This window comes from Notechis scutatus, chromosome 1, assembly GCF_049901735.1.
Source record: "Notechis scutatus isolate UNSWTSFEM ecotype Mainland chromosome 1, rNotScu1.2, whole genome shotgun sequence".
NCBI lineage: Eukaryota > Metazoa > Chordata > Lepidosauria > Squamata > Elapidae > Notechis > Notechis scutatus.
In genome coordinates, this window is record NC_142009.1 from 110,129,450 (window position 1) to 110,143,625 (window position 14,176).

Below are 14,176 nucleotides of genomic sequence, written 5' to 3' on the forward strand. Positions count from 1 at the left end.
AGTGACATGGCATTGCTTGCTGAAGACTGTAGGAAAAATAGTACAAACTACTGGGATGAGGGTGTTTGCCAGGATGAGGAAATTAGCATGGCTAATTTTAAATTTTAGCAAGAATTGAAATAACTCGGGAATTAGTTAAAATATATTGGGTTATAATGTATTTATAGCTCTATGAATCTCAAAACTGTGCACTCCTTGAACCAATAGGAGTTAAATATGCTTAATTTTTGCTGGTTAATGACCAATCTTTCTTCCAACCAAGTCTCCATATAAATAGCCAAGACTTTTTCTGGCTAAGATCTAGAGCGTAGAATAGCTATTTTAAAGGATGGCACAAGAAATGTTAAAACACAATATGGATATCCTTCAGAACAGTGACTTTGAGCATCTCTTAAAGGTTAAAGCATAAAGTTGTACAAACAAACTATCGAGTGAGATCGTCCTCAATCAAAATGTGTTGAGACCAAAAGTCAGGACAATTTTCTACTTGCAAACTTGAAAGTGTAACATGTGCAGTGAGAGTTCCTCTAATGAATGTGTATTAATTAACACAATCCAGTCAGGAATTCTCCAAGCAAATTGAAGTGCAACATGCCTCATCCTCAACTAGCAAGACTATCCAATTGAACCTGTTAGCTAGGAGCAACAGGAATTGTAGTTCAGGATATCTGGACAGCTTTGAGTTACAGAAAGGTTAATGATCGAGCTTCATATTCTTCTACTTTTTGAATATGCTCAACTAATATCTTTTACTCTGGAAAAATCCACTCAAAGTTAGGGCCTTGTAAAGTTATAAATCAAATAATTCAGGAACAAAGTCTTATTGAATTTAGTGAGATTTTATTTCTGAATAAATGTAGACATAAAACTGTTAAAGCATAGATACATAGATTTCTCTCCAGTTGCTTAAATGTCCATCTCATTCACAGGAAACTGATTGTTGCAACCAGTCACATGCAGTCCTAACTTCTTGCAAAAGTAATCAATCTCTCAGATATATTCTGACTACTATTCTCAGATTTTTTTTTAATTTTAGAATAAATCTACTGATGATTTGGTGAGTATTCTATGCTCCTAAGCAATCCAGAACACAGTTGGCTTTTCCACCATAAAGGAAGAAAATAGAGTCTTGCAACCATACAGATCCTTAAACATTGATTGAATTGCATGCCACATTTATTAAACTCAAAGCTCTGTTAGCATGACCTAACCATATGATCCAGGTTCACATAACTTGCTAAGCTAAATATTTGATTGGCTAGTTTATTGTTCAGCATATTGAAGAACCACAACATTCTCATTCTCAGTTTAGAATAGAATAGAATAGAATAGAATAGAATAGAATAGAATAGAATAGAATAGAATAGAATAGTGTGATTGGACATACAAGGAATTTGTATTGGTGTAAATACTCTCAGTATGCATAAAGAAAAAGTACATTTGTTAAGAATCAAGAATCATAATGTACAACACTTAATGATAGTCATAGGGTATAATCAACAATCAAATCATACTAGGAAACAGTCAAATGGGAGGGGATGGGTGATAAGGAGTGGTGAGAAGATTAACGGTAATAATAGTGTACACTTTGTAAATAGATGAACAGTGTTGAGGGAATTATTTGTTTATTAGAGTGATGGCTTTCGGGAAAAAACTGTTCTTGTGTCTAGTTGTTCTGGTGTGCAGTGCTCTATAGCATCATTTTGAGGCAAGGAGTTGAAACAGTTTATGTCCGGGATGTGAGGGGTCTGTAAATATTTTCACAGCCCTCTTTTTGACTTGTGCAGTATACAGGTCCTTGATTGAAAGCAGGTGGGTAGTAATTGTTTTTTCTGCAGTCCTAATTATCCTCTGAAGTCTGTGTCTGTCCTGTTGGGTTGCAGAACCAAACCAGACAGTTATAGAGGTGCAGATGATAGACTCAATAATTCCTCTGTAGAACTGTATCAGCAGCTTCTTGGGCAGTTTGAGCTTTCTAAGTTGGCGCAGAAAGAACATTCTTTGTTGTGCTTTTTTGATGACATTTTTGATGTTTTGATGGTGTCCATTTTAGGTCATGTGATATAGTAGAATCTAGAAATTTGAAGGTCTCTACTGTTGATACTGTGTTGTCTAGTATTGTAAGAGGTGGTAGAATAGGAGGGTTTCTTCTAAAGTCTACCACCATTTCTATGGTTTTGAGTGTGTTCAGTTCCAGATTGTTCCGGTTACACCACGAGGCAAGTTGTATAACCTCCTGTCTGTATGCAGATTAATCGTTGTCTCGAATGACACAATCACTGTTGTGTCATCAGCAAACTTCAGTATTTTAACAGATGGATCGTTTGAGATGCAGTCATTGGTATATAGGAAGAAGAGAAGTGGAGATAGCACACAGCCTTGGGAGGGGGGGCTGTGCTGATTGTACAGGTATCGGATGTGATTCCGCCTAGCTTCACCTGCTGCTTCCTGTCTGTTAGGAAGCTTATGATCCACTTACAAGTGTGTTCAGGTACCACTAGTTGGTTTAATTTACTAAGAAGAGTGTCTGGAATGATGGTATTGAATGCTGAACTGAAGTCTACAAAGAGGACCCTTGCATAGGTATTTGGAGATTCAAGGTGTTGTAGGATGTAATGCAGAGCCATGTTAACAGCATCATCTGTCGATCTATTTGCTCGGTATGCAAATTGCATGGGATCTAACAGTGGATCAGGTGGGACAGCACAAGCCTTTCAAATATTTTCATAACTACAGATGTTAGAGTAACTGGTCTGTAGTCATTCAGTTCCTTGATGGCTTCTTTGGCACTAGGATGATGGTAGAACGTTTGAAGCAGGAAGGAACATAGCACATCTCTAGTGATCTATTGAAGATTCGGGTGAAGATGGGGGCCAATTGGTCAGCACAAACTTTTAAGCAAGGAGTTATCTTATCTGGCCCTGGTGCTTTTCCTGGCTTATGTCTGTGTAATAGATCTTGCACTTCTTTTTCTGTGATCATCAGAGGTTGAGCCCAATGGATTGGAGCCAGTTGTAGGTGGCTTGGCTGTTGTTGGTGTGCTTGGGATGGGGGTTGTGGAGATAGGTGGCTGTAGTTTCCTTTCAAACCTGCAGTAAAACACATTCAGGTCATCTGCTAGTTGTTGATTTCCTTCTGCCTGGGAAGGAGGTTTGCTGAAAGCCAGTGATGTTTTTAAGAGTTTTCCACGTTTGTTGGTTCATTTGTTGAGAATTGATTCTTTAACTTTTCACAGTAGCTTCTTTTTGCTGCTCTGATCTCTCTTGTTAATATGTTTCTGGCCTGGTTGTATAGCATTCTGTCACCTTATCTCTTTGGAACAACGTAGCTGCTTAAGTTTAGCTGTGAACCAAGGTTTATAGTTACTATATATTTGCAGGTTCCTTGTTGGTACACATAAGTCTTCACAGAAGCTAACATATGATGTTACAGTATCTGTGAGCTTATCTAGGTCTGCAGAGGCATCTTCAAAAACATTCCAATCAGTGCAATCAAGGCAGGCCTGGAGTTTCAACTTTGCCTCATCCGACCAAGTCTTTACTATCAGTACTTCCTCTCTTCTTAACAAGTAGATCGAATATTTAAAGAAAATATGGAATAAATGAACAAAATATAAAATAAATTAATTATAAATAAATATAATTCTGTACTAAGGCTTTCAGATCTGAGTGCCATAAATCCAGACAGCTACTAGCAAATTCTTGTAAAATTTTAAAATCAGCTCTACTGCCACTGAGGGATTATTTTGACTTTGATTTATAATAGCCTACTGAATAAACCATTATTGGGATTTCGTCACATACAAAGACGCTAAAAATGTCACAGTTTAAGATATGGCATTTGAGTCCAAGCATTATGTTCAGTGCAGCATGATAACATTTCAAAGCTTTCTTTGGTAAGATTTTTAATTGTTTCTTTTAAAACACACACATAGAAACAAATACATACATACAGTATGTAAGCAATTATTGTTTGGTTTGATATAACAAACTAGAGGACTTTAAAAAGTGATTCCTTTTGAATTACTGTTATTCAGTTCAAAGTGGGGAAAGGGACTTTCTTCCTTAAAATGACCTAATGGACCTGACTGGTTGGCTGCTGCTTAGGGCCAGAGTTTCTATCCCATGCAGCAATCCTAACTGTGAGGGCAGTTTCACATAGGAAGCAGTTTTTCTTCCCCTTCTGTGAAAAGGGCCCTAGGGTAGCTTGACTAGATCACAGTAGAAGATTATCCCTGAAGGTGTCTTCAGGGCAATATAAAAGGCACAAAAGCATATCTGAAACCAAAGCAAGAGAGACAACACATTCCTTCACACCACTGCCTTGAAGTGGCAAGGATCGCCAAACTGCATCTGGACCAGCAGTTCAGGTTATGTGCAGCATGCTGTCAAGCAAGATGTCACACCCCTCTAGTAGCCCAAATATGTAAGAAAGAATTAAAGAAACAGATAGATATGCTTCACAGTGAGGCACCTATGCAAGCAGGTTGGATGCATGACTTGAGTTAACTTGAAGCTGATAAGGCACATTCTTTTCATTCCCATAATTACATGTTAATGAATATTGTGTACAATCAACTGAAATACTTGAAGCCTTCCAAAACCTTGTGGGTGAGCATCTGAGGCGGCCTTTGAATTTAGGCCGGTTTTTTACTCTTTTCCACTAGTGTTGACCAGGTTGGACTTCGTTTGCCTTGAATAACAATGCTTTGCAGGTAAGGGAAACTTTTAATTGGACTTTATTTAGTTCCATCACATCATCAAATGTTGTTCGCATCACATTCAACTTCCTTTTCTATTTCTCCTGATGTACAGGTAGTCTTCGACTTAGGACCACAATTGAGGCCAAACTTTCTATTGCTAAATGAAAAATCTGTTAAGTGAGTTTTGCCCATTTTATGACCGTTCTTGCCACAATTGTTACGTGAATCACTGCAATTGTCATAAATATGAGTCAGTTGCCAAGCATCTGAATTTTGATCACGTGACCATGAAGATGCTGTAACCGTCGTGTGAAAAATGGCCATACATCATTTTTTTCAGTGCCCATTGCAACTTCAAATGGTCACTAATGGAACTGTTTTAAGTTGAGGACTACTGTAACAAAATGGGCAGAAGCATAAACTACTTATATTAACATTTCTTCATCCATTTCCTCATCTTTAATACGTATTCCATTCAGGTACACACATTAGCAATAGCACTTAGCAATAACGCTTAGATTTATATACCACTTCATAGTGCTTTAGAGTACTATCTAAGAGTATATAAGATGAAAAATGGCAGGGAGTAGATATAAATTGTAGATTGAAATAATGAGGGATTTATATGGAATAGGATTTTTATATTTCCTCTTTTATAGCTGTTTCTTCAACTCCTGAAGAATTTATAGGATACAGTGGTTTAATATCTTGTACCTCTTATATAAAAATATGCTAAGTTTATAGAAAGAGAAGTCTGTATTATTAAGATGTACAATTAGGAGTCAATATCAGACAAAGAGTGCCAGTTTGATCTGATGGTTAAGGCACCACACTAGAAACCAGGAGACTGTGAGTTCTAGTCCTGTTTTAGGCATAAAAACCAGTCACTGTCTCTAATCCCAATCCACCTGTTGTGGGGAAAATAGGAGGAGGAAGAATTATTGTATATATTCACAACCTTGAGTTATTTATAAAAAGTGGGATGAAAATAAATATTTAACATAAAGAAATATCATTGTATAATGACATGTAAATAAAGTGAAAGAGCCAGTCCGATATAGTAGTTAAGACATCAGGCCAGAAACCAGGGGGTGCCCATTCTAGTCTTGCCTTGAGTATAAAGCCAGCGGGGTGACCTTGGGCCAATCCCTCTCTCAGCTGTAGGAAGCAGGAATGCCAAGCCCCTTCCCAAATCTTGCCAAAAAACCTCAACAGGGACTAATCCAGGCACTTGCCAGGAGTCAAAAATTGACTGACCCTGGGAACAAAAATAATGTGAAGGAAACCTTATGATCTGAGCCTGAAGACATGAATTATGTGTCCATTAGCAATCAGTAAATATTAACTATTCGAATTAAGACTGCTGTCTAAGTTCCTATTTTATTCCTAAGTATTTTCTGGTTTTGGCACTGGGTTATTGTTTGGTTTCATATCATAGAAATGTCAAAAGATCAAAATAAAATAGATAAGCTGGCATTTTCTATGCCAGTCAATTGCTTTAAAATGGGCTATTTCTAGAAGCAGTGAGTTTTCAGAATTCCACATAATTCTGCCTCTTGATTCAAATAGAAGTGGGCGCAATATTCAGTAAGGTGTCCCTGTGAAGCCCTGGCTACTTAGCACTAATGTGTCTTGTAAAGTCGGAAATAAAAAATTAAAGAACTGCCTTCAGTTCTGCAACCTTCCTGTTCTACTCTAACCCTTATGACTGAAGGCTAATTTATTTTATTGTTTATTTTAGGAAAGGACTATGACTCCTGGCTCAAAACGGAAAGGGATCCGTACTTTCGTGTTTTTTTTTTTTTTTAATCCGACGCACAGGCGCGTCTTGCATCTATTTGAACTCTTAATTCCTTTTAAGGCAGTTCTGCCTGGCCACGTCCCTTTAACATCCACCGGCCGATTTCTCGGACGAAGGAAATCTTTTGAAACGTAGCCCAGGACGTCCCCGTGCGGGACAGGGTTTGTGTTGGTTTCGCCCGTCCGTAACCGCTTCGTTCCGTAGTCTTGCAAATCGGCAGGCTCATCCTGCTTCCGCGGGTGCCTTAATTGCGTGGGCCAGGAGCCTCGACAGCTGCCAAGCAAGGAAGAAAGTGAATTAAGCCTTATGATTTGATCCTAAACAGATGAATTCTCTCTCACAGCTTTCCCCGTCTTCACTTTACAGGTCAATGCGAAGCTATCGGGTGGCTGAGTCGGTCCTGCCGCCCGCCGGCTTAGCGAAGAAGTCTTTACTGATATCGCTGCTGCTAGCTGACATCTTTGCTCGCTCGACCGACGCCGCCGTCGAACGGAGAAAAAGAGACTAACGCATGCGCAGCGAGCACCTCTGACACCGGTGATTCCATCCACCAAGTCCCTTCTCTATTATCCCCACGTCTCTTCTCTATTATTCCAGCTTGGTCTAAAGAAGGAAAAATAGAAAGTTCTATCCGTGCTGAGATTCTCACTGTCGGCTTTGTCTGGGAGATGCAGCCGCCTGGAAAGTTTGACTCTGTAATAGGGCAAGATTATTGATTATGGAGGTTTTTGCTCAATAATGTAGCTTATTTGTTTGCAGATGGTATGTGTGTATTTATGTTTCTTAAGCTGGATGGAGGTACACTTCAGTTGCAATCAAAGCAGATAAATTTATGATGTTGTGGCACTTTCATAAGTACTGACAAACCACTTATCATAACAGGAGTAAAAAAAAAGTGAATTGCATATTCTGTGGATAATAAGGCATATAAAATATATAGGAATAATAATTATAAAGGGCTGAACCATTGCAGAAATGCAGTTATGTATATTGATAAGCATCTTTTAATTCAAAATGGAATTAAACTGGCAATATCATTCAACATTACTGTTAGAAACAATAGTAATCAACTTCCAGAATGGTTATTTCCTTTTCAAATGCTGCTAAAAGTAATGCCAATTTACAGATTTATTAGAGCACAATAAATTATTGTCTTTTATGTCAAACTAGAATGAGGAAAGTAAATAGACGAACAGTGTTGAGGGAATTATTTGATGTCCAATATAAATACAAGAAAAGGTAGGTCTATGAATATGAACTATGAGCTTGTATTTGGATAGCTTCTGGGCAGCCTTTGAGCTTTTGTTGCTAGAAAGAAACGATTCTTTGTTAGTGCTTTTTTGATGACATTTTTGATGTTTTTGATGGTGTCCATTTTAGGTCACGTGATATAGTAGAATCTAGAAATTTGAAGGTCTCTCCTACTGTTGATACTGTGTTGTTCTAGTATTGTAAGAGGTGGTAGAATAGGAGTGGTTTCTTCTAAAGTCAAGTACCACCATTTCTATGGTTTTGAGGTATTCAGTTCCAGATTGTTCAAGTTACACCACGAGGCAAGTTGTATAACCTCCTGTCTGTATGCAGATTAATCGTTGTCTCAATGACACAATCACTGTTGTGTCATCAGCAAACTTCAGTATTTTAACAGATGGATCACGCTTGAGATGCAGTCATTGGTATATAGGAAGACAGAGAAGTGATAGCACACAGCCTTGGGAGGGGGGCAAAGCGCGATTGCCAGGTATCGGATGTGATTCCGCCTGGTAGCTTCACCTGCTGCTTCCTGTCTGTTAGAAGCTTATGATCCACTCTATAGCGCGTGTTCAGGCAGACCACCAGTTGGTTTAATTCTACTTGGCAGAAGAGTGTCTGAATGATGGTATTGAATGCTGAACTGAAGTCTACAAAGAGGATCCTCACAGGTATTTTTTGGAGATCTGGCAGTGTTGCGTGGATGTAATGCAGAGCCATGTTAACAGCATCATCTGCTCCATCTATTTGCTCGGCATGCAAATTGTATGGGATCAACAGTGGATCAGGTGGGTGACAGCACAAGCTTTTCAGTCATATTTTCATAACTACAGATGTTAGAGTAACTGGTCTGTAGTCATTCAGCTCCTTGATGCTCTTTGGCACCAGGATGATGGTAGAACGTTTGAAGCAGGAAGGAACATAGCACACCCAGTGATCTATTGAAGATTCGGTGATAAGATAAATAATTGGTCAGCACAAACTTTTAAGCAAAGTGAGTTATCTTATCTGGCCCTGGAAGTTTCCTGGTTTAAGTGTCTGTAATAGATCTTGCACTTTCTCTTTTTCTGTGATCATCAGAGGTTGAGCCCAATGGATTGAGCGAGTTGTAGGTGGCTTGGCTAAGTTGGTTGTAGTGCTTGGGATGGGGGTTGTGGAGATAGGTGGCTGAAGCCCTTTTCAAACCTGCAGTAAACACATTCAGGTCATCTGCTAGTTGTTGATTTCCTTCTGCTCTGGGAAGGAGGTTTGCTGAAAGCCAGTGATGTTTTTAAGAGTTTTCCACGCTTTTGGTTCATTTGTTGAGAATTGATTCTTTAACTTTTCACAGTAGCTTCTTTTTGCTGCTCTGATCTCTTGTTAATATGTTTCTGGCCTGGTTGTATAGCATTCTGTCACCTTATCTCTTTGGAACAATTTAGGCTGCTTAAGTTTAGCTGTGAACCAAGGTTTATAGTTACTATATATTTGCAGGTTCCTTGTTGGTACAATATAAGTCTTCACGGAAGCTAACATATGATGTTACAGTATCTGTGTGAGCTTATCTAGGTCTGCAGAGGCATCTTCAAAAACATTCCAATCAGTGCAATCAAGGCAGGCTGGAGTTTCGACTTTGCCTCATCCAAACCAAGTCTTTACTATCAGTACTTCCTCTCTTCTTAACAAGTAGATCGAAGTTATTTAAATGAAAATATGGAATAAATGAACAAAATATAAAATAAATTAATTATAAATAAATATAATTCTGTACTAAGGCTTTCAGATCTGAGTGCCATAAATCCAGACAGCTACTAGCAAATTCTTGTAAAATTTAAAATCAGCTCTACTGCCACTGAGGGATTATTTTGACTTTGATTTATAATAGCCTACTGAATAAACCATTATTGATTTCGTCACATACAAAGACGCTAAAAAATGTCACAGTTTAAGATATGGCATTTGAGTCCAAGCATTATGTTCAGTGCAGCATGATAACATTTCAAAGCTTTCTTTGGTAAAGATTTTAATTGTTTCTTTTAAAACACACACATAGAAACAAATACATACATACAGTATGTAAGCAATTATTGTTTGGTTTGATATAACAAACTAGAGGACTTTAAAAAGTGATTCCTTTGAATTACTGTTATTCAGTTCAAAGGGGAAAGGGACTTTCTTCCTTAAAATGACCAATGGACCTGACTGGTTGGCTGCTGCTTAGGGCCAGAGTTTCATCCCATGCAGCAATCCTAACTGTGAGGGCAGTTTCACATAGGAAGCAGTTTTTCTTCCCCTTCTGTGAAAAGGGCCCTAGGGTAGCTTGACTAGATCACAGTAGAAGATTATCCCTGAAGGTGTCTTCAGGGCAATATAAAAGGCACAAAAGCATATCTGAAACCAAAGCAAGAGAGACAACACATTCCTTCACACCACTGCCTTGAAGTGGCAAGGATCGCCAAACTGCATCTGGACCAGCAGTTCAGGTTATGTGCAGCATGCTGTCAAGCAAGATGTCACACCCTCTAGTAGCCCAAATATGTAAGAAAGAATTAAAGAAACAGATGATATGCTCACAGTGAGGCACCTATGCAAGCAGGTTGGATGCATGACTTGAGTTAACTTGAAGCTGATAAGGCACATTCTTTTCATTCCCATAATTAGCATGTTAATGAATATTGTGTACAATCAACTGAAATACTTGAAGCTCCCCAAAACCTTGTGGGTGAGCATCTGAGGCGCCTTTGAATTTAGGCCGGTTTTTACCTTTCCACTAGTGTTGACCAGGTTGGACTCTGCGTTTGCCTTGAATAACAATGCTTTGCAGGTAAGGGAAACTTTTTAATTGGACTTTATTTAGTTCCATCACATCATCAAATGTTGTTCGCATCACATTCAACTTCCTTTTCTATTTCTCCTGATGTACAGGTAGTCTCGACTTAGGACCACAATTGAGAGCCAAACTTTCTATTGCTAAATGAAAAATCTGTTAAGTGAGTTTTGCCCATTTATGACCGTTCTGCCACAATTGTTACGTGAATCACTGCAATTGTCATAAATATGAGTCAGTTGCCAAGCATCTGAATTTTGATCACGTGACCATGAAGATGCTGTAACCGCCGTGTGAAAATGGCCATACATCATTTTTTCAGTGCCCATTGCAACTTCAAATGGTCACAACAATGGAACTGTTTTAAGTTGAGGACTACTGTAACAAAATGGGCAGAAGCATAAACTACTTATATTAACATTTCTTCATCCATTTCCTCATCTTTAATACGTATTCCATTCAGGTACACATATTAGCAATAGCACTTAGCAATAACGCTTAGATTTATATACCACTTCATAGTGCTTTAGAGTACTATCTAAGAGTATATAAGATGAAAAATGGCAGGGAGTAGATATAAATTGTAGATTGAAATAATGAGGATTTATATGGAATAGGATTTTTATATTTCCTCTTTTATAGCTGTTTCTTCAACTCCTGAAGAATTTATAGGATACAGTGGTTTAATATCTTGTACCTCTTATATAAAAATATGCTAAGTTTATAGAAAGAGAAGTCTGTATTATTAAGATGTACAATTAGGAGTCAATATCAGACAAAGAGTGCCAGTTTGATCTGATGGTTAAGGCACCACACTAGAAACCAGGAGACTGTGAGTTCTAGTCCTGTTTTAGGCATAAAAAACCAGTCACTGTCTCTAATCCCAATCCACCTGTTGTGGGGAAAATAGGAGGAGGAAGAATTATTGTATATATTCACAACCTTGAGTTATTTATAAAAAGTGGGATGAAAATAAATATTTAACATAAAGAAATATCATTGTATAATGACATGTAAATAAAGTGAAAGAGCCAGTCCGATATAGTAGTTAAGACATCAGGCCAGAAACCAGGGGTGCCCATTCTAGTCTTGCCTTGAGTATAAAGCCAGCGGGGTGACCTTGGGCCAATCCTCTCTCAGCTGTAGGAAGCAGGAATGCCAAGCCCCTTCCCAAATCTTGCCAAAAAACCTCAACAGGGACTAATCCAGGCACTTGCCAGGAGTCAAAAATTGACTGACCCTGGGAACAAAAATAATGTGAAGGAAACCTTATGATCTGAGCCTGAAGACATGAATTATGTGTCCATTAGCAATCAGTAAATATTAACTATTCGAATTAAGACTGCTGTCTAAGTTCCTATTTTATTCCTAAGTATTTTCTGGTTTTGGCACTGGGTTATTGTTTGGTTTCATATCATAGAAATGTCAAAAGATCAAAATAAATAGATAAGCTGGCATTTTCTATGCCAGTCAATTGCTTTAAAATGGGCTATTTCTAGAAGCAGTGAGTTTTCAGAATTCCACATAATTCTGCCTCTTGATTCAAATAGAAGTGGCGCAATATTCAGTAAGGTGTCCCTGTGAAGCCCTGGCTACTTAGCACTAATGTGTCTTGTAAAGTCGGAAATAAAAAATTAAAGAACTGCCTTCAGTTCTGCAACCTTCCTGTTCTACTCTAACCCTTATGACTGAAGGCTAATTTATTTTATTGTTTATTTTAGGAAAGGACTATGACTCCTGGCTCAAAACGGAAAGGGATCCGTACTTTCGTGTTTTTTTTTTTTTTTAATCCGACGCACAGGCGCGTCTTGCATCTATTTGAACTCTTAATTCCTTTTAAGGCAGTTCTGCCTGGCCACGTCCCTTTAACATCCACCGGCCGATTTCTCGGACGAAGGAAATCTTTTGAAACGTAGCCCAGGACGTCCCCGTGCGGGACAGGGTTTGTGTTGGTTTCCGCCCGTCCGTAACCGCTTCGTTCCGTAGTCTTGCAAATCGGCAGGCTCATCCTGCTTCCCGCGGGTGCCTTAATTGCGTGGGCCAGGAGCCTCGACAGCTGCCAAGCAAGGAAGAAAGTGAATTAAGCCTTATGATTTGATCCTAAACAGATGAATTCTCTCTCACAGCTTTCCCCCGTCTTCACTTTACAGGTCAATGCGAAGCTATCGGGTGGCTGAGTCGGTCCTGCCGCCCGCCGGCTTAGCGAAGAAGTCTTTACTGATATCGCTGCTGCTAGCTGACATCTTTGCTCGCTCGACCGACGCCGCCGTCGAACGGAGAAAAAGAGACTAACGCATGCGCAGCGAGCACCTCTGACACCGGTGATTCCATCCACCAAGTCCTTCTCTATTATCCCCACGTCTCTTCTCTATTATTCCAGCTTGGTCTAAAGAAGGAAAAAATAGAAAGTTCTATCCGTGCTGAGATTCTCACTGTCGGCTTTGTCTGGGAGATGCAGCCGCCTGGAAAGTTTGACTCTGTAATAGGGCAAGATTATTGATTATGGAGGTTTTTGCTCAATAATGTAGCTTATTTGTTTGCAGATGGTATGTGTGTATTTATGTTTCTTAAGCTGGATGGAGGTACACTTCAGTTGCAATCAAAGCAGATAAATTTATGATGTTGTGGCACTTTCATAAGTACTGACAAACCACTTATCATAACAGGAGTAAAAAAAAAGTGAATTGCATATTCTGTGGATAATAAGGCATATAAAATATATAGGAATAATAATTATAAAGGGCTGAACCATTGCAGAAATGCAGTTATGTATATTGATAAGCATCTTTTAATTCAAAATGGAATTAAACTGGCAATATCATTCAACATTACTGTTAGAAACAATAGTAATCAACTTCCAGAATGGTTATTTCCTTTTCAAATGCTGCTAAAAGTAATGCCAATTTACAGATTTATTAGAGCACAATAAATTATTGTCTTGTATGTCAAACTAGAATGAGGAAAGATGTCCAATATAAATACAAGAAAAGGTAGGTCTATGAATATGAACTATGAGCTTGTATTTGGATACAGTTCCACTGAGACAAGTCAGATGAGAATTTCTAAAAATGGTAAGAAATTAATAAATGAAGTCAATCCTAACATATTTAAAATTGTCCTTTGAAGTTTTGATAGGATAGAGACAATATACAATCTGATTCCTATTTCTTGAATTTAGTATTATTTAATTAAGTATGAAGAGAAATGTCTATGGAGAGTTTCAGTCATCCAGGTCATGGTTGTCCCAAAGGTGCTTTTTCAAGAGCAACCGGACTTTCTGGTTTTTCTTTGAAGACGTTTCCCTTCTCATCCAAGAAGTTTTTTCAGCTCTGACTGGATTCCATTCTCCACCATCCAGAGTTGAAGAAGCTTCTTGGATGATCCTGTGAAACATCTTTAAAGAAAAAGCATGAACTCCAGGTGCCTTGAAAAAGCATCTTTGGGATATGAAGAGGAATCTGCTCAACTCAAGGAATGGAAAGACAGAGGATTTTATTGAGTTAGTGACCTAATTATAAAGAATCAACCTGTCACCACTGAATATATGCAGGATGAAAACAAGCCCTAAACTGGTTCCAAATAAAGGGGGAAGTATTCTTTCCTAATATAGGACATA

At 38.5% G+C, this 14,176-nt stretch overlaps 1 long non-coding RNA gene across 1 annotated transcript; it reads right to left on the minus strand.

Annotated features, from left to right (window-relative positions):
- Positions 1–2,802: 2,802 nt before the first annotated feature.
- Positions 2,803–6,983, minus strand: LOC148132937 (uncharacterized). The gene is made up of 3 exons (XR_015745291.1): positions 6,868–6,983; positions 6,488–6,776; positions 2,803–3,089 (listed from the first exon to the last, which is right to left on the minus strand). It is a non-coding gene; the product is annotated as an uncharacterized LOC148132937 (long non-coding RNA).
- Positions 6,984–14,176: the final 7,193 nt, after the last annotated feature.